We start from the raw sequence: 19,550 nt of genomic DNA, 5'->3' as shown, positions 1-19,550 counted from the left end.
TCCAGCCCAAGGCTGCTTTTAAATCTGCTGATCTGACATACTGAGAGTAATTGTTCATGACAAACCTTGCAGCTTGATTTTGTACCCTTTCTATTTTCTTCCGAAGACCAATACCAGATGGGTCCCATACTGCGCTAGAATATTCCAAGATCGGGCGAACATACGACTCGTAAACTATTATCTTGATCTCTTTAGGAGCTGATCTAAAATTTCGTCGCAGGAATCCAAGTGTTTTAGGAGCTTTACTAACAGTCCGTTCGATATGTTTATCCCACTTTAAATTCCTGCTCAGCGTGATGCCCAAATACTTGTAGTCTTCTACAGTTTGAAGGACTGTGTTGTTTAGATTATATGTTAAAGTGCGTATATTCGAAGAAAACGCGATAGACTGACATTTAGAGATGTTTAGTGCCATGCCCCATTCTCTGCACCAGGTCTCGATTTTGACCAGGTCTCTCTGTAGGATATTAATGTCATCTGCTGAGCGGATTGCCCGATATACTACACAATCGTCAGCAAATAACCTGATGCAAGAATCCACGACTTTGGGAAGGTCATTTATGTATATCAGGAACATTAGTGGGCCCAATACTGATCCCTGTGGGACACCAGATGTTACATCAACTACTTTTGAAACTGCACCATTTATCACCACAGGTTGCTTCCTATCTTTAAGATAGTCATTGAGCCAGTTCAATACCACAGGGTCCAATTTCAAGAACTGTAACTTGTGAAGCATTAAGTTATGATTGACAGTGTCAAATGCCTTTCTAAAGTCGAGGAAAATGCAGTCAGTTCGGATCTGATTATCGAAATTACGTGCAAGATCATGATAAAAGCAGACAAGCTGAGTTGTACATGACAAGTTTTTCCGAAATCCGTGCTGTGATGGAAAGAAAAAATTATTTAGAGATAAGTGAGACACTATATTTGAACAAACAACGTGCTCTAAGATTTTGCCACAAATGCATAGGAGTGAAACAGGTCTGTAGTTTTCAACGTGAGTTTTATCACCTGCCTTAAAGATCGGAACGACGTTCGCAAACTTCCATTCCTTCGGGACCTTAGCCGTCTCCAACGAGCGTTTGTAGATCACATAAAGATATTCCACAATAACACTGGAGCATGCCTTTAACACAATAGAAGATATACCATCAGGTCCCGGACTTTTTTGGGTGTTTAGATTTCGAATCTGAATTAATATCCCATTTTTTGATAACCTAAGACTGTCCATGTAGTAGTCTAACGGCACAACATACATTGGTTTGCGTGTAGCAGCATGACACGAAAACACAGATTTAAAATAATTATTTAAAACGTCACACTTGTCCACATCATTTGTTACAAATTCACTAGCAACCTTAATCGCTGGGATACCTGTAGGGACCTTATTCATCGACTTCACATATTTCCAAAGTTCCTTTGTATTGCCGCCAAGTCTGAGCTCTACTTTGGAAAAATATGCTCGCTTTTCTAACCTGATAGACTGTCGAATGAGTCTTGATAATAGCTTTATTCTATCGTACCTTGACGGGGTTTTATTCTTGACATAAGCGGAAAAGGCCCTCGCTTTCTGCCTAATTAGTTTCTTTATGTGCCTCGTAAAGTAAGGTTTGTCACATTTTGCTTTATGTTTGATTGTAATCAAAGGGACATAGGTACGAACTAAATTCATCAAGGTATTTTTAAACGCATTCCACAGATCATCAATATCTAAATGTTCTCCAAGAGCCTGGAAATCAGGAAGACTAACTACGAGCTCTCTACTTATAGCCTCGAAGTCTCCATTTCTATACGAGAAGACTTTCCTCTGGTTGCGATAATTTCTGACACTGTGTGGGGTCCTCATTTTAAATACTACACAGTTTATAGTAAAGTAACATAGTATAGTAACAAGTAGTAACGTAGTAACAAGTATAGTAAAGTAACAGTAAATACACACAGTTTGTTTCGTCTTCTATCCAAAAGTTATTGCGTGGGTAAGAGCACTTACGGGATAGAGGGAATCCCATGCACTGACTAAAGTCATGATGTACTGGTACAACTTCTCCTGGTACGCACCTGTGGGCAGCTGGAGAATTAGAGCGGCCGCGTATTACTTCCCACCAAGATGAGTGCAACATATAGTATATGCGTGATAGAAGACATTTAATACCTCTTTCACACGACACTTTCAATGCGGACTCAATCCGATCCGCATCGAGTATCTCAAGAGAGTTCGGTTCGTGATGATGCTACACAGTCCATTTCGATGTGTAATGAAAGACTCGCTTGTCGATAGGCGGCGCGAACAACCCGGGGGCAGCAGTGCCGTGTATGCCAAAGGGAGGTTGGCCATTAATGGGACCTGCCCATACGTGAGACTCAACCCACTTTTTGAGGTATCCAGTCAATCACAGGTCGAAATACAGTCGTCTGTTATTACATCCATCCATTACTTTTACCTCACCCTATTTACCGGGAGCCACCATTTTGGAGAAACTCGATTGATTCTGATTGAAACGGATATCACTGGTGACAGATTACAAAACGATAGATTTTGCGACCACTTTTATCAGCGCCATCTGCATGGAGAGAGGCATGTTGGGAAGGCTCACAATTGCAGAAATGGTTGCTGGCAGAAATGATTGGCCAGGAGAGCGGTACAACCGCCTCTTCGTAGCAGACGACTGCCGGTATGAAGTTTTAAATCGCGTAATGTAAGTAGATCGAATCAAAAATCAGCAAAGATCTATGTATAACTAAAATGCAATTATATAATGCAAAATCCTACGTATAAGGATCGTCGTTCTTGCTATTTTCTTAGTATCACGCTCTTAACTAGACCTAACGTTAGCGACGAAACATCCCATTTTCGCGTAAATAATGATGGCGGAGCGAAAGTTGCAGCTGATTTTGCAGATGCGTACAGGAGGATATATACTCACAGTATGGAATTAAGGTAGCCTGTGAAAATTTTTGGTCACGAAATCTCCGCTTCGCCATTCCAAGCACCGTCCTCCATCTTGGAGAAAATTTGGTGTCATGGCAGCTGTCATGGAAAACGGTAACCAATGGAATGCGTCTAAATTTGATTGACAGGTCGAGCTTCATTTTCGCGCTCCTCCCAAAAGACAGACTCCCTTTGGCATACACGGCACTGGCGTGCAGTACGGTGGGATTGACAGATGATGTTTCTAAAAAGTCGAGAATAACCGCATCCGCCAGTGGATTGTGGTGTTTACTAAGGCTTTCCGGGGGCCGCGGTGTCGAGTGTGGTCGAGATTAAACAAATTGGAAAACGCAGTCGCCCGTCATACCTAGACTGAAACCGTGAGCGTGAAATTCCATGGACTTGTACAGGAACATCTGCTAATTAACGTATGTTTTTGGTTACTACTGTAAATTCGCAGAGTTCGAGGATGCAAATGGCGGTCTTCAAGCCGTCTCGAGAATATCAATCCCGTTTGGCAAACAGGATCGGGTTTAGCAGGTGTGTCCGTGTAGCAGCGCCAGATCCGCATTGAGTTCGATGAGCATTGGCTGAATGCGGATCGAAAGTGCCCGCATTACAGGGGTATAATAAAAATGTAGAGAAAGCACAGGCCAGATATGAAGGTCCGAGTTTTTTTTCTGTTATTTTTTTTTTGTGGCTGGGCGGGGACACTTGTTTCGATTCCTGCTCAGTTGCATGGAACATTTGGCGACGGATACATCAAAGTGGCTACATGTCTTTTTTTCTCTCTCTCTTTTTTTTTTGAATTTCTGCAAAAAGAGGGGGTGCCTCTTATAAATATAAAAGCGATAAAAAAAACCCAGTGCTGGCCTGAAAGAGGAGAGAAATGACTGCCTACAAATATCCGATCTCGCGTTTTTCGAACGTCTCTAATTAAAAGTTAATTGACCAATCTCAGGTATTTTATCATCTTGTAGTTACATACTCTCGTTGACAGTATGCCCACCTAGCCGTAAAATCGGACTGCAAAATGGCATCAGTGTTGCTTTCATAGCTTGCTTTTATTAAACTGTCACAACGGACTAAATCTCGTGCCTTGAGTATCCTACCAACGTTATGTTACTGAAGTCTTTTTCTCACACTTTACATTCCTGCAAAATATTTTGGCTCTACGCGACGCGAAAGCTAGCGAAAATTATTTTTTTATTTTTTTATAAGTGTGACGTCACGTTAGGCCCCAACGGAGCGCCCGGCTGTCATCTGACAACGTTGTTGCCCTGGGCGTACTTCGGGAAGCTCACTTTTTGTGCTCCGTTAGCGGAGCCCCACGTGACGTATCATCCGACCGCTCCGACCTTCGAGAAAACACAAAGAAGGGAGGAGCCATCTCTCTCTCATTTTCCCCTCTTTCTATCAGTGTCACGTGACTTCTCCACCACGTGACCCTCCCCGGCAGCGAGCGTCGTTGTTAGGAGTGCCCTCTCCAGAAAGTGACATCATTGCAATATGTGGGCTTATGATTACGTCACCCCTCCTCACGTCATCGAAACCTGTGGAGGCTCAGCAGATCTTGAAAAATTGACGGAAACGAACATCTTTCTTTAACAGGATTGAAATTTCGCTGATAAGATCCTTGAGGCGCCTTCTTTTCATGGAGTAAATAATATAAACGCCGTTTTACGAGTCCTGACTAGCACTTTAAGAACCTCTTACGGATCAGCAGACGTTCTGTATAGTAATTGTGACTTTTTGCTGATATGTGTAAGGACATTCAGATGTCATTTCGTTTCAGACTTACATGGCTGTCGTCTTCGGCGAGAGCGTATGTCACATGTATGCCCCAACACATTTTGTCCGAGTGCTGCACGTACAATAACACATTAGTACTTAAGAAGAGTCGTACGCGAAAGATAGAAAGCTGCCTCCCAGAGGAACTGTGGTCGCAAAGTATCAGATGGCTAGAACCAGTCATAGCGACCTTCAATTGTGTAAGATCCAATAGGGAGAGTCGTTGAAGGAAAATTACTTTTTTTGTGATGCTTTACCATCACACATTAGAGTCTTCAAAAGCAACGCATTGTATTTTCATTATTCTTTCAAGCAACGCGTTATTAATGTAATTACTTTAATCAAGCAATGACATTACTTTAGCATTACATTTTCTCAGAAGTCTCCACCTCTGTCCTCTGTGGTGTTCGAAGCTCGTACTGTGACGTGATTGTACGTAATTAGAGCTTCTGTAAAACCGCTACGTATGAAGGACTTGGTCGTGAGATGTGAGCAGCATGCATAATGAGCTGCTGCGTAATGGACCTCTACCCGAGAAACGTGATCATGACGTTGGTAGAGAGACTGAAACCGAAACAAATCGGAAGCGGAGGGCTGGATTCCACCACAGGGGTGGCATCCAATGTATTGCTCCGTAGACGAAAGCATGCTGGGCGAACGCAATGCATCTTGGACAGGTGCTGGTCGCACGTCACAGCAAACGTCAAGGCACACGTGACCTTAAAGATGGCGGCACCCCTGATACGCGGCCAAACCGTTTGTAAGCAATGCGGTTGTTGTTTCAGGACGACGTTTTGGATGTTTTTCGATCACGGTAATTATTTTTATCCGATAATCTTGCGGTAAAACGCGCAGTTTTACACATAAAGCCTCGTATTGTTGACAACTTCCAAAGATGGGATGACGACCGCGCGTCAAGACTTACTGAGCCGATGCGATGTACTTAAACTAAGGTGAAATGGGCTACCATGTTGCGGAAGAAGCACGGCATACTTTACGCTGGCAAAATACGGTCATCTCTTGGTGTTATGACGGTGAAACTATGTCGGTAAGCGGTAAAACGACATGTAAACAAAGTCACATGACCTCAAAATGACGTTTTCTGTGACGTGCGACCAGGACAAGATGGCAGTTTTGCCAAAAGCACCCGCTTGAGTGTAGTTACAACAATGGCGGGTTTGTGTCACCCCTGTGGATTCCACGAACGGGCACTTGTTCGCTGCCTCTTATGGACCTTTTTCACGTACGCGTAGTACCCTAGCGGATCTCCGGCGAAGCACGCTCGGAACGCGGCAAAACGAATCCACTTGGATAGCGCAGAGGACCAAAACCGGTCCGGAGGGTATCTGGAACCCACTGATAGCTTTGACGCTCTATTACAGTTGTCAGTCAAATTTCTTCTTGCAGAGTGGTACTATATTACACTTCAGTGAGAGAAAGTTCCATTCTGTGTAGAGACTCAGACTTGTGCGTAACGCGTTACTGGTAATTGCGTTACTTGTAACCAATTACTTTTTTGAGTAATTTTTCGAGTGATCAGTTACTTTTCTGAGTAATCGACTACTCAGTAATTGATCACTTTTCCGGCAGAGATTGACTTATCTTCTAGATATTCTGCTCCAAGTCAAGCCTCTCATGACGTCGGCCTTTGTAAGGCCGTTCTACTATAGCAAGCGGAGGTGATTGTACTAAATTTCGGGAATTTCGGGGTCTCTCTCCCTGATCTCTTCCTACACCAGTGTGGTGGTACCTGAAGCTTTGGAGGTTCAGTGAGTCAAGGGGAAGTTCCACGCAATGTTCTTCCACAATCGGGTCAACGTCTTCTCGTGCGATAAATATAGTAGACGTACAGATCTACCTATCCTACACGTTTTTCTTTTTCGAATTATTTCAGCTGTTCCGCTGTTGATCGTTTTTCCTTCTTTTTTTTTTCTTCTCTGAGGCACACAAAGAAGGATATAATTTGCGTGAATGCAGAGTAACGACCGGAGCAACGCCTTACTTTTCTACTCGTTACTCAATTATATTTGGAGTCGAGTAATAGGTAACGGTAATCAGTTACTTTTTGCGTAGAAGTAACGGTAACGGTAATCAGTTACTTTTTCGAGTAACGGGCACAGGTCTGAGTCTTCAAGTACTGCCCAGCACCAGCGTAGAACTGACCGGGTGGTGCCATGGCACGCGGGACTAATGGCACGTCATCGTCTAGGTTCCAACCTTAATTTTTTTCCTATCCTAGACGCAAGCCTGAACTGACCCGGTGCGCTCGAACCCGAACCCAAACCGAGCCAACAAAATAGCGGTTCCAACCCCTGGTTCATTTAGCCAGATTATACCTACCTCAGTTATGCCGGGCTTCACGTTCATAGTGATGATTTCCTGCTTGCACGAAGCGAGTATTTCAGCTCCGAGCTTCGCTATCCTTGCGTTTTCGATGGCATCTGCAGAGAGTGAACGGATCAAGCTAAGAAAACATGGAATCATATCTAATATGCGAAGAATGCGGTGACCCGAAAAATTTAGAGCGCATCCTTCTCCATTGCAAGCACTACGAACTTTTCCGAAGCACACCTCCCAGTGTCTCTAAATAGCCCTCTCACCAGACTCGTTTCGAGGGGTTCGAGAACAGCCGCCTCGGGCCGCTTTTTACAAAAGCAAGCGCCACCTGTGGCACGCAAGGGGTCATGGGAACTTGGAGCGTCTTAAAGGAGCGTGGAAGTGACATTTAACATGACTCGAAATCCTGCTTCATTTGTGAAGCTGTCCACAAGGAGTCACCATGCAAAATATTTCCGATCTGCGACGTATAGGCCATTTGAAAAAGTCCCACGGAGCAGCGCGCGCCCTCTCAGGGCGTGCCGGGAAATGTTGTGCAAAACGACAGCGATTTGCTATCGTCTCTCATCGTTGTCGTCGTCGTCGTACTGGTGTATGTACCGCCGCTGTCGTTTTTGCACAGTATTTCCCGGCATGCCCTTACAGGGCGCGCGCTGCTCCCTGGAACTTTCGCAAATGGCCTATTGTCACTGCGCGATAAAATTTACAAAAGCCAGTCGGAGAACGGCAGTCGCGGGCGAGAGACACGAGCCCCGCGTGACGTAGCAGCTGCTCGGTGCCTTTTTTCTTTTTTTCTTTTTTTTCATCTCAGCTCACGCGCCGCTTATACATGTTTCAGCCGTGGCGTTGGACGTCACTGGTCACGTGCCGTAGCCCGTGATACGTCACGCCGTCTTCGGCTTCGCTTCGGCGCTCTTCGGATGTGGAGAGCTTTCTTTAAACGTGTGCGGAACAGAGCCTTGCGCGTGCTCTCTGGGTTACCTGCGCTCATCGGTCTGTTGCAGCAGCTCATTTTATTTGTTGAAGACGTTGCAGCAAAAAACAAAAAAATATTTTGGGGCATTTGAAAGCTCATTCCGAAAGAAATCCACACTGGAAATTTTATGTGCGACAGAAAACTCGAAATATTTTTTAGTCACGACTGAAATTGCGGTGGAAAGACGAGGGGCGACGCCTGGTGGGAAACAATCGCCTATTCGCCTATGTCCCCAACCATGTGTCGTCTAAGTCAGTGTTTCCCAAACTTTTGGCGGTGACGGACCCCCGGAAGCGATGAGAACCAATTCACGGACCCCCCCCCCCCCACGCACACACACACCATCACAGCCAGTGCATAACCAGCAACCTCGTCAGCTGCTGCGTGCTTTCGATACAGCTTCAGAAACGATTCCGGGCTGGTTTCTTCCTCTTGTTTGTATATGTATGACGCGGACAAACGTGCATTGCAGGACTTTTCTATCAGAAATTAGAAGCTAGCCGTTGAAGCATGCTTGTAGCAATTTTGGAAGTTCTGGGTGTTTGGAAATCGGGCAGCATGTACGAGCGCGTGTTTGTGGGGACGAAAATCCTCACTGAAATGTGAGAGACGGTCGCGGACCCCCACGGACACTCTCGCGGACCCCCAGGGGTCCGCGGACCACACTTTGGGAAACACTGGTCTAAGTCATGGGCATTGGCGACCCGTATCCGCGTATCCGATCCGCATCCGCAGTACACACAACCGTTTACATCCGCATCGGATCCGCTGAGCAAAACGCAACATCCGCTTCCGAGCCGCAATATCCGCACGTTTCGAAGGACGCGTGAAGACCGCCGGAAGCATGCTGGTATACGCCTCGTGCACAGACTAAAGGTGGCGCTTTGCGTGGCCACGTAGCAGTGGGAAAACGAACTTTTTGTGTGAGTCGTCCGATATCGGAACCAGTCAAAAGTGTATGTGGCGGGCGTCATGCAAATGAGAAATATGTGAATCGGTTGTGTATTTTTTTCGTTGTCAATCGCTTTAAACTGCGAACGACTAATTTCTGTCCTCAGTGGCCAAAAAGGCATAAGACTATATGCAGAAGCAGGTTTGTCAGCGCTATAACAATTTTTTTAGCTTTTCCTGCTGCGCAGCGCACTTGTGTGTGTTTTTCTCTTATACCTTTTACAGTAAACGTTGCGTACACGCCAAAAGGATGCAGAAGTCTCATTACCTGAGTGGGACAAAGCGACAAGGTCCAAGCTAGGTGGAAGTTCATGTCTGAATTGAGAACACACATCACGAACGATATACTGATTACGGCAATCAATTAGGATCACTGGCCTAAAAAAGACAGATAGAATTCACGGAGTAGCTTATTTTGTGACACGTACGTTTGACGGCCCACACCCATCTTCTTCTCCTGTCCACTTCGTGTGCATTTGGCGGGAAAGCGGTTACATTCGCTGTACCGGTCGTATTGAGCGCATTGCGCCTGTTCCTTCTGTTCCTTCCTTTTTTTGTGGAGTACAGATAATGCGATCTCTTACAGATATGTCCGAAAACGGTACCTGCGTTCTTTTATAACAGGACGGATTACAGAGGAGTAAGCAAAGAGGCACATTCCCTTCTGTATTCGTACCAATAAAATAAAACACACATAAACGCTCTCCACTTGTCTCACTAGCCTGGCTCCCACCTCCCACTCGCTGTACGGGGGCTCTTTGGATGTAGTTCCCAATTCAACCTAGTGTTACAGTTCCCACTCCAAGCTGGCGTTTTCCTTTTATTGGTCAGACAGGTTTTACAGTTGTTCTGTCATACTTTCTATGTCGATGAACCGTAACTTCAGCAGCAGCGGAGTTGAAAAGCCAATGAATCAGCGAATGAGAGGGCAACAGCTTTTATTGTCCATAAACGTAACACGGAAAAGGTGCGGGGGACAACCGTAAAATTCGTGTCTCCTTTTCCTTTTATTTTCCAATGAAGCTCAAACTTATAAACTCAAAACTCCTGCGGCATTCGTTTTAGGCAGGGGTGGGCAGTATTTAAATACATCGTAATTAAAATGCTATTTAAAATATAAATACATGTATTTATATTTTGTATTTAAAGACAGACTCGAAAAATGTATTTATAATTATATTTAAACACCAATTATTGGGTATTTATTCTTGTAAATATTTTATAAATAGCTCTAAATACAGAATATACTGACTCATGTCTTAAAGTTGCCGTGCATTTGACCTTTCGGGATGAAGGGCGAGTTTGGGGCGCAGTGTTTGAGCTAGTGTGCATGCGACAAACCATTTTAGACGGCGAGTTTCTCGCTGTTGTTGCGGACAATGATCGCGGCTGATTACTACCTTGTTGTACGAAGCATCTTCATCAAATTTAATACAAGCCTTTGTTCAGCGGCACCTGTGGAGATGCTGTTTTCCTTTGTTCATCTGATTTTACGGCCAAGCAGAAGACGCTAAAAGACGCAGTCTTCGAGAAACTTCTAATATTAAAATTGCCATGATAATCTAACAAATAAATGCTATTGTTCTTTGCTAATTTGTTGTTATGATCATCGTTATTTCTGTAATTCCAGATGACATCTTCCTCACTGTAGTTATGGTAGTAGTTACGGTATTTAAATACCGTATTTATATTTTGTATTTAAATACTCATATGGAAAAGTATTTATGAAGAGTATTTAAATACCCCTTTCAACAAAGTATTTTGTATTTATATTTAAATACTCAAAAAATGTATTTATGCCCATCCCTGGTTTTAGGAGCTACCAATTCAGGCGCGGCGTCACCGAAGCAAGGTGAATATGGAAAGTGAAAATAGCCCTCGAGAGCCGAGCGGACTCACACAACAAGTTCTTATGGCTGCCGCAGGATTCTCCGTGGCGCGGCGGCTGCTTTGCACGAAGCGTATAATTTCGGATATGCCTGCATGTTCTTACGGGAGGACTCACGACGACAAGCAAAGGTAAACCTTTCAACAAACGCGATATGGAGAGACTTTTGGAACGCGCGGAGCACTACCTCGTCGGTGCTCGAGTGGTTCGAGACGCTAGAATGCCTCCTCTCCTGTCTTGGCCGTGCATGGTGAAAGGTGAACCCCTAGCATGCATGCGCTCGTTGTCGGCGTGCAATGCAAATTAATTTCTGGTGGAAAAATTACAGCACGCGATATGTCCGCATCCGATCCGCTACCGGACCGCTGCCTTCGCAATCCGCATCCGACATCGAGCCAACCGCATCCGGACCGCACACCGCAGAAGGTGCTAAATTTCCATCAGAATCCGCAACTACCTTGCGGTTATCCGCGGATGGTGCAGGGCTCTAGCTCTCGATTGCTCCTTGGAGCCAACTTGGCTTCAAGGCCGCTCAAAGCTCCCGTTGGATGACTCCGGTAGTGTTCCCAACCTGCCAATAGAACAGACCTGCTACATGTGGGAGCAGCGAAGCTTGCTCCGGAAGCGCTCCGAATCTGCCATTGGAATTCAACTTATGAAAAAAACTGCTTGTTCCTTGGCTCGAAAGAGATAAGCAATACTCTACCCTAAACGTACTTCTGAAATTTTTGGACACCATAGGACTTCGGTCCTTGCTTTGAAGGGACTCGTTATTCCATTTCACCAGATTACCGCCGGCAATGGGGTAGAGCATCGCCCCTGGCGGTGAAACTTTCGAGTCATCATCGTTTAAATAATGTCCCTGTTGCGAGGAATGCGGACACGCGCTGACTTGTATAGTAACGTCTTCGTAAGCATTACTAGTATTCGGATCGGAAGTCTTTATACTAGTAATCGGATCGGAAGTCCACGTAAGCATAAGGAGGCTTATAAGTTCAAATGCTTACCGACTGGTGCTGACGGAAAAATTGCTACTACACACAAAACATCGCAGGAGAAGTACGCGTAAAATGCTGACACTGGGAATAAGTGACAGCGATATCTGTATCATCCACGCCCTATGGCCTCTCCAATGTTGAATTTTGGCAGATGTTGGCAAACATGAGTAGTGCGTAAGTCAGAATCGCGCCACGAAATAGGTCCGCTCGCTGAGTGATGAAAAGTGTGTTTACACTGCTGCTGTGCTTAGACTTTTGTCTCCTTTCGAGAATTCTGGTCTTTCTGGAACCGCCACTGCTGATGCGCATGCAAACCGTGCGTATTTTTGTATTCGCCCAGCATCATTCATCGCGCGGGAGTGCTGGCCGTCTTTGTTTGTCGTCCCGTCGTTTGTTGTCGCTTGTCGTCTCTTTGTTGTCGTCCCGTCGTGTCGTCCCGAGAATGTATGATGTAAAACCCCGAGACTAGGGAACACGAAGAGACAGACACAAACACGAAGTCTCAAACACAGCTGTCTTTGTGTCTGTCCCTTCGTGTTCCCTGGTCTCGGGGTTTTTACATCATGCATCGTCTTCACCTGGCTTCACCGCTGGCTTCACCGCTGGCTTCCTAGCCATTCTTTCATTGTCGTAGGAGAATGTTGCCGCGGTTGCCGTGCCGACATTGTTCTCCGTTTCTATTTGTTTCCGCGGTCCCGCGGTTCCTCATGTCCTGGTTGTCTTCGACGTTTTTACTTCATTGTGCCTCAGTTCCTCAATGTACGAGTGTCCTATGTTCACCCCGTGCTTGTTGTTCTAAAAAAAAAAAAAAAAAACGCTTTTCCATCGTTACATCTCAATTCGTGGACGCACGATTGTACACTCTAAATCTTTTCACACCTTTAAAGGTGTAACAACGTGCATGGCGCACGCCTCTTTAGGTGTAATTTTGGTAACATCATAATGGAGCACGATTTCGCACAAATTTTCTTTACTCGAGTGTTGTCTGTCCTCCAAAAATTCAGTCTTGCAACATCTCAACATTGTTCAACAGTATTGTAGACACTTGCGCGTGCTCGATTATCGATAGCGATGCATATATGCATTAGCTCGTACCTACGATATCCAAGACATAATGAAAGCAAGATTTGCACTGACACTTGATCTTTCGTAATGCTTTCCAAAGTTTGTAAAATATCATTCTGGAGACGCAATGTTACGCAACCAGGTTGAATGTTCATAGCGCACACCTTTAAAGGTGTGAAAAAGTTTACAGTGTACAGCTGTTCCCTAGACATGGTTCTTTTCTATGCTGCTTCTCTCCACTGTCACGCTTATATAGATTAGGCTAAATTGCTACATTCCTCCCGTAACACATTAGTGCATACTTTGTTCGGCTTAGGTTGGATCCTTGCAAGTAGAAAACGTCACTATGAACAAAATGTGAGAGCCCAAGCAGCACAACGTACCGATAGTCGAGTGCAATAAGGGGGGGGGGGGGTGCCGGGGTACACTGTAAACTGAAAAACACCCTTATGGGTGTAAACGGCTTGTCCTATAACTGACACCTCTTTTTACACCATATGGTCTTAGAACACCCTTTTCAGAGGGTGTATTCTGTGTAAGACACCCTTTGAAAGGGTGCTTTTCCTTGAAAATGCTTTCTTTTGCACACTTTAAACACCCTTCTAGGAGGGTGTAAAGTTGTTAAACACCCTCCTAACAGGGTGTTTAAAGGGTGCAAAAGAAGGCATTTTCAAGGAAAAGCACCCTTTCAAAGGGTGTCTTACACAGAATACACCCTCTGAAAAGGGTGTTCTAAGACCATATGGTGTAAAAAGAGGTGTCAGTTATAGGACAAGCCGTTTACACCCATAAGGGTGTTTTTCAGTTTACAGTGTAGGGGGAAGGCCTTGAACAGACTCGAGAAAGAACATTGGTAGGACACGCACATCGTCCGCCCCTACAACAGTCGACTTTCAGTACAATTTGTTGCTTGGGACAGTACTTACTCCTTTTGACTGAGCACCAAGAGAAGGACTTGCTCTGCGCCCGTTGAGCGGCACTCATCAATAAAATAGCGAAACGGAGAAGACGAACATCCATGTCGATATCTCCGCTACCCTTTCATGGCGTTTCCTGACTCTTTTTTTTTCTTTTTTTTTTTCAACAGCGTACTTCGGCACTGCGAGCTTGTCGCGGATATCGCCACACGGGCACGGTCTCGGCGTCTGGTCAAACAAGCCCAGGCTCGTCGCGAGGAAGTGTTGCTGATGTTAGCTCAGCAGCAAAGTTTGCATCTCAAGCATGGAGAAAGTGACCTTGGCGCCTTACCTCGTCTTACCCAAAGCAGACTGGGAGAGCATACAGGGGGTCCAAGAAAACATTAAATTACGACGCAGATACTACACCACCGATAATCACGCGGTGAACGGCAATTGTTCTTACGAACTTTTTTGGCACCTCCTGGTGTGAATGTCAACTAACTTCAGTTCTATTATGTAAATTCTTAGAAGCTGAAACTCGGGAATTTTCCAGGTAAGGGTCGTGTCTTTTAGATACCATGACGGATAGAAGTGGGAAATAATTAATCGATTGATTGATTGAGTGAGCATGCCAACGCACAAACGTAGTTGATAGGAGTCGAAAGCGAGCTGAATGTATGCTCATCAAATAGCAGGCAGGGCAGGAGCAAAACGTACCATATCGCCAGCGCGCACGAGCGGGCAATACTGAAGAGGACGAGACCTGGAGGAAGTGAAAGAGTAGAAGGCGACCGGACAAGCGAATCTTATGAACCTATATCTGTTCGATAACATGAGAGAGAGAAGGAAAATAATTGATTGAGTGAGCACGCATACGCAAATACTAAGCTCGTAGAAGTCGACCGTGAACTGAATGTATGCGGTTATTCATTCGATAACAGGCTGGGGAGGAGGAAAACGTCCGATAACGCGAGCGCACGAACTCACATGGCGTGCAAAACAAAATTTCCTCGCCCCGTCGGGGAATCGAACCCCGGTCTCCCGCGTGACAGGCGGGGATACTGGCCACTATACTAACGAGGACGAGAGCTGGAGTTGAAACAGTAGAAGTCGACCGGGAACCCAATGTTATGAACCTATATCTGTTCGAGAACATGACGGATAGAAGGAAAATAATTGATTGAGTGAGCATGCCAACGCACATACTAAGCTCATAGAAGTCGACCGTGAACTGAATGTATGCGGTTATTCATTCGATAACACTGTGGGGAGGAGGAAAACGTCCGATAACGCCAGCGCACGAACTCGCATGGCGTGCAAAACAAAATTTTCACTCCCCATCGGGGAATCGAACCCCGGTCTCCCGCGTGACAGGCGGGGATACTGGCCACTATACTAACGAGGACGAGAGCTGGAGTTGAAACAGTAGAAGTCGACCGGGAACCCAATGTTATGAACCTATATCTGTTCGATGTCATGACGCGTAGAAGGAAAATAAGTGATTGAGTGAGCATGCCAACGCCCATACTAAGGTCATAGAAGTCGACCGTGAACTGAATGTATGCGGTTATTCATTCGATAACACTGTGGGGAGGAGGAAAACGTCCGATAACGCCAGCGCACGAACTCGCATGGCGTGCAAAACAAAATTTTCACTCCCCATCGGGGAATCGAACCCCGGTCTCCCGCGTGACAGGCGGGGATACTGGCCACTATACTAACGAGGACGAGAGCTGGAGTTGAAACAGTAGAAGTCGACCGTGAACTGAATGTATGCGGTTATTCATTCGATAACACTGTGGGGAGGAGGAAAACGTCCGATAACGCCAGCGCACGAACTCGCATGGCGTGCAAAACAAAATTTTCACTCCCCATCGGGGAATCGAACCCCGGTCTCCCGCGTGACAGGCGGGGATACTGGCCACTATACTAACGAGGACGAGAGCTGGAGTTGAAACAGTAGAAGTCGACCGGGAACCCAATGTTATGAACCTATATCTGTTCGATGTCATGACGCGTAGAAGGAAAATAAGTGATTGAGTGAGCATGCCAACGCCCATACTAAGGTCATAGAAGTCGACCGTGAACTGAATGTATGCGGTTATTCATTCGATAACACTGTGGGGAGGAGGAAAACGTCCGATAACGCCAGCGCACGAACTCGCATGGCGTGCAAAACAAAATTTTCACTCCCCATCGGGGAATCGAACCCCGGTCTCCCGCGTGACAGGCGGGGATACTGGCCACTATACTAACGAGGACGAGAGCTGGAGTTGAAACAGTAGAAGTCGACCGGGAACTGAATGTATGCGGTTATTCATTCGATAACACTGTGGGGAGGAGGAAAACGTCCGATAACGCCAGCGCACGAACTCGCATGGCGTGCAAAACAAAATTTTCACTCCCCATCGGGGAATCGAACCCCGATCTCCCGCGTGACAGGCGGGGATACTGGCCACTATACTAACGAGGACGAGAGCTGGAGTTGAAACAGTAGAAGTCGACCGGGAACCCAATGTTTGAACCTATATCTGTTCGATGTCATGACGGATAGAAGGAAAATAATTGATTGAGTGAGCATGCCAACGCACATACTAAGCTCATAGAAGTCGACCGTGAACTGAATGTATGCGGTTATTCATTCGATAACACTGTGGGGAGGAGGAAAACGTCCGATAACGCCAGCGCACGAACTCGCATGGCGTGCAAAACAAAATTTTCACTCCCCATCGGGGAATCGAACCCCGGTCTCCCGCGTGACAGGCGGGGATACTGGCCACTATACTAACGAGGACGAGAGCTGGAGTTGAAACAGTAGAAGTCGACCGGGAACTGAATGTATGCGGTTATTCATTCGATAACACTGTGGGGAGGAGGAAAACGTCCGATAACGCCAGCGCACGAACTCGCATGGCGTGCAAAACAAAATTTTCACTCCCCATCGGGGAATCGAACCCCGGTCTCCCGCGTGACAGGCGGGGATACTGGCCACTATACTAACGAGGACGAGAGCTGGAGTTGAAACAGTAGAAGTCGACCGGGAACCCAATGTTTGAACCTATATCTGTTCGATGTCATGACGGATAGAAGGAAAATAATTGATTGAGTGAGCATGCCAACGCACATACTAAGCTCATAGAAGTCGACCGTGAACTGAATGTATGCGGTTATTCATTCGATAACACTGTGGGGAGGAGGAAAACGTCCGATAACGCCAGCGCACGAACTCGCATGGCGTGCAAAACAAAATTTTCACTCCCCATCGGGGAATCGAACCCCGGTCTCCCGCGTGACAGGCGGGGATACTGGCCACTATACTAACGAGGACGAGAGCTGGAGTTGAAACAGTAGAAGTCGACCGGGAACTGAATGTATGCGGTTATTCATTCGATAACACTGTGGGGAGGAGGAAAACGTCCGATAACGCCAGCGCACGAACTCGCATGGCGTGCAAAACAAAATTTTCACTCCCCATCGGGGAATCGAACCCCGGTCTCCCGCGTGACAGGCGGGGATACTGGCCACTATACTAACGAGGACGAGAGCTGGAGTTGAAACAGTAGAAGTCGACCGGGAACTGAATGTATGCGGTTATTCATTCGATAACACTGTGGGGAGGAGGAAAACGTCCGATAACGCCAGCGCACGAACTCGCATGGCGTGCAAAACAAAATTTTCACTCCCCATCGGGGAATCGAACCCCGGTCTCCCGCGTGACAGGCGGGGATACTGGCCACTATACTAACGAGGACGAGAGCTGGAGTTGAAACAGTAGAAGTCGACCGGGAACTGAATGTATGCGGTTATTCATTCGATAACACTGTGGGGAGGAGGAAAACGTCCGATAACGCCAGCGCACGAACTCGCATGGCGTGCAAAACAAAATTTTCACTCCCCATCGGGGAATCGAACCCCGGTCTCCCGCGTGACAGGCGGGGATACTGGCCACTATACTAACGAGGACGAGAGCTGGAGTTGAAACAGTAGAAGTCGACCGGGAACTGAATGTATGCGGTTATTCATTCGATAACACTGTGGGGAGGAGGAAAACGTCCGATAACGCCAGCGCACGAACTCGCATGGCGTGCAAAACAAAATTTTCACTCCCCATCGGGGAATCGAACCCCGGTCTCCCGCGTGACAGGCGGGGATACTGGCCACTATACTAACGAGGACGAGAGCTGGAGTTGAAACAGTAGAAGTCGACCGGGAACTGAATGTATGCGGTTATTCATTCGATAACACTGTGGGGAGGAGGAAAACGTCCGATAACGCCAGCGCACGAACTCGCATGGCGTGCAAAACAAAATTTTCACTCCCCATCGGGGAATCGAACCCCGGTCTCCCGCGTGACAGGCGGGGATACTGGCCACTATACTAACGAGGACGAGAGCTGGAGTTGAAACAGTAGAAGTCGACCGGGAACTGAATGTATGCGGTTATTCATTCGATAACACTGTGGGGAGGAGGAAAACGTCCGATAACGCCAGCGCACGAACTCGCATGGCGTGCAAAACAAAATTTTCACTCCCCATCGGGGAATCGAACCCCGGTCTCCCGCGTGACAGGCGGGGATACTGGCCACTATACTAACGAGGACGAGAGCTGGAGTTGAAACAGTAGAAGTCGACCGGGAACCCAATGTTATGAACCTATATCTGTTCGATGTCATGACGGATAGAAGGAAAATAATTGATTGAGTGAGCATGCCAACGCACATACTAAGCTCATAGAAGTCGACCGTGAACTGAATGTATGCGGTTATTCATTCGATAACACTGTGGGGAGGAGGAAAACGTCCGATAACGCCAGCGCACGAACGCGCATGGGGTGCAAAACAAAATTTTCACTCCCCGTCGGGGAATCGAACCCCGGTCTCCCGCGTGACAGGCGGGGATACTGGCCACTATACTAACGAGGACGAGAGCTGGAGTTGAAACAGTAGAAGTCGACCGGGAACCCAATGTTATGAACCTATATCTGTTCCCTGTCATGACGGATACAAGGAAAATAATTGATTGAGTGAGTATGCCAACGCACATACCAGGCTGATAGAAGTCGACGGTGCGTTGAATGTATGCGGTTATTCATTCGATTACAGTCTGGGGAGGAGGAGAACGCCCGATAACGGGAGCGCACGAACGAGCATGGCGTGCGAAACAAAATTTTCACTCCCCGTCGGGGAATCGAACCCCGGTCTCCCGCGTGACAGGCGGGGATACTGGCCACTATACTAACGAGGACGAGAGCTGGAGTTGAAACAGTAGAAGTCGACCGGGAACCGCATGTTATGAACCTATATCTGTTCAATGTCATGACGGATACAAGGGAAATATTTGATTTAGTGAACATGCCAACGCACATACCAAGCTGATAGAAGTGGACCGTGAACTGAATGTTATGAACCTATATCTGTTCGATGTCATGACGGATACAAGGAAAATAATTGATTGAGTGAGTATGCCAACGCACATACTAAGCTGATAGAAGTCGACAGTGCATTGAATGTGTGCGGTTATTCATTCGATTACAGTCTGGGGAGGAGGAGAACGTCCGATAACGCGAGCGACGAACGCGCTTGGCGTGCAAAACAAAGTTTTCTCTCCCCGATGAGAGAGGCGGTACCCGAGACGGGGAGGGAGAGAGACGACACAACAAGAATTCTCGAACACAGGAAAAAAATTTTATTTACCAGAGCTCTATATATTTAAAA

At 46.5% G+C, this 19,550-nt stretch overlaps 1 long non-coding RNA gene and 17 other non-coding genes across 18 annotated transcripts; all 18 read right to left on the bottom strand.

Moving 5' to 3' along the window:
* Positions 1-2,014: 2,014 nt before the first annotated feature.
* Positions 2,015-13,917, bottom strand: LOC135377170 (uncharacterized). Its single transcript, XR_010418078.1, has 4 exons — positions 13,865-13,917; positions 7,064-7,164; positions 4,734-4,796; positions 2,015-2,071 (listed from the first exon to the last, which is right to left on the bottom strand). It is a non-coding gene; the product is annotated as an uncharacterized LOC135377170 (long non-coding RNA).
* A 931-nt stretch (positions 13,918-14,848) lies between these two features.
* Trnad-guc (transfer RNA aspartic acid (anticodon GUC)) lies at positions 14,849-14,920 on the bottom strand. Its single transcript has one exon. It is a non-coding gene; the product is annotated as a tRNA-Asp (tRNA).
* A 250-nt stretch (positions 14,921-15,170) lies between these two features.
* Trnad-guc (transfer RNA aspartic acid (anticodon GUC)) lies at positions 15,171-15,242 on the bottom strand. The gene has a single exon. It is a non-coding gene; the product is annotated as a tRNA-Asp (tRNA).
* Positions 15,243-15,492: 250 nt separating this feature from the next.
* Trnad-guc (transfer RNA aspartic acid (anticodon GUC)) lies at positions 15,493-15,564 on the bottom strand. The gene has a single exon. It is a non-coding gene; the product is annotated as a tRNA-Asp (tRNA).
* A 140-nt stretch (positions 15,565-15,704) lies between these two features.
* Trnad-guc (transfer RNA aspartic acid (anticodon GUC)) lies at positions 15,705-15,776 on the bottom strand. Its single transcript has one exon. It is a non-coding gene; the product is annotated as a tRNA-Asp (tRNA).
* Positions 15,777-16,026: 250 nt separating this feature from the next.
* On the bottom strand, positions 16,027-16,098 carry Trnad-guc (transfer RNA aspartic acid (anticodon GUC)). The gene has a single exon. It is a non-coding gene; the product is annotated as a tRNA-Asp (tRNA).
* A 140-nt stretch (positions 16,099-16,238) lies between these two features.
* Trnad-guc (transfer RNA aspartic acid (anticodon GUC)) lies at positions 16,239-16,310 on the bottom strand. Its single transcript has one exon. It is a non-coding gene; the product is annotated as a tRNA-Asp (tRNA).
* Positions 16,311-16,559: 249 nt separating this feature from the next.
* On the bottom strand, positions 16,560-16,631 carry Trnad-guc (transfer RNA aspartic acid (anticodon GUC)). The gene has a single exon. It is a non-coding gene; the product is annotated as a tRNA-Asp (tRNA).
* Positions 16,632-16,771: 140 nt separating this feature from the next.
* Trnad-guc (transfer RNA aspartic acid (anticodon GUC)) lies at positions 16,772-16,843 on the bottom strand. Its single transcript has one exon. It is a non-coding gene; the product is annotated as a tRNA-Asp (tRNA).
* Positions 16,844-17,092: 249 nt separating this feature from the next.
* On the bottom strand, positions 17,093-17,164 carry Trnad-guc (transfer RNA aspartic acid (anticodon GUC)). Its single transcript has one exon. It is a non-coding gene; the product is annotated as a tRNA-Asp (tRNA).
* A 140-nt stretch (positions 17,165-17,304) lies between these two features.
* Positions 17,305-17,376, bottom strand: Trnad-guc (transfer RNA aspartic acid (anticodon GUC)). The gene has a single exon. It is a non-coding gene; the product is annotated as a tRNA-Asp (tRNA).
* Positions 17,377-17,516: 140 nt separating this feature from the next.
* Positions 17,517-17,588, bottom strand: Trnad-guc (transfer RNA aspartic acid (anticodon GUC)). Its single transcript has one exon. It is a non-coding gene; the product is annotated as a tRNA-Asp (tRNA).
* A 140-nt stretch (positions 17,589-17,728) lies between these two features.
* On the bottom strand, positions 17,729-17,800 carry Trnad-guc (transfer RNA aspartic acid (anticodon GUC)). The gene has a single exon. It is a non-coding gene; the product is annotated as a tRNA-Asp (tRNA).
* A 140-nt stretch (positions 17,801-17,940) lies between these two features.
* Trnad-guc (transfer RNA aspartic acid (anticodon GUC)) lies at positions 17,941-18,012 on the bottom strand. Its single transcript has one exon. It is a non-coding gene; the product is annotated as a tRNA-Asp (tRNA).
* A 140-nt stretch (positions 18,013-18,152) lies between these two features.
* On the bottom strand, positions 18,153-18,224 carry Trnad-guc (transfer RNA aspartic acid (anticodon GUC)). The gene has a single exon. It is a non-coding gene; the product is annotated as a tRNA-Asp (tRNA).
* A 140-nt stretch (positions 18,225-18,364) lies between these two features.
* Trnad-guc (transfer RNA aspartic acid (anticodon GUC)) lies at positions 18,365-18,436 on the bottom strand. The gene has a single exon. It is a non-coding gene; the product is annotated as a tRNA-Asp (tRNA).
* A 250-nt stretch (positions 18,437-18,686) lies between these two features.
* On the bottom strand, positions 18,687-18,758 carry Trnad-guc (transfer RNA aspartic acid (anticodon GUC)). The gene has a single exon. It is a non-coding gene; the product is annotated as a tRNA-Asp (tRNA).
* Positions 18,759-19,008: 250 nt separating this feature from the next.
* On the bottom strand, positions 19,009-19,080 carry Trnad-guc (transfer RNA aspartic acid (anticodon GUC)). The gene has a single exon. It is a non-coding gene; the product is annotated as a tRNA-Asp (tRNA).
* Positions 19,081-19,550: the final 470 nt, after the last annotated feature.

The sequence above is a fragment of the Ornithodoros turicata genome, chromosome 1 (assembly GCF_037126465.1).
Source record: "Ornithodoros turicata isolate Travis chromosome 1, ASM3712646v1, whole genome shotgun sequence".
Classification (NCBI taxonomy): Eukaryota; Metazoa; Arthropoda; class Arachnida; order Ixodida; family Argasidae; genus Ornithodoros; species Ornithodoros turicata.
The sequence above is the reverse complement of the archived record's forward strand: the minus strand, read 5'-3'. Positions and strand labels throughout refer to the sequence as shown.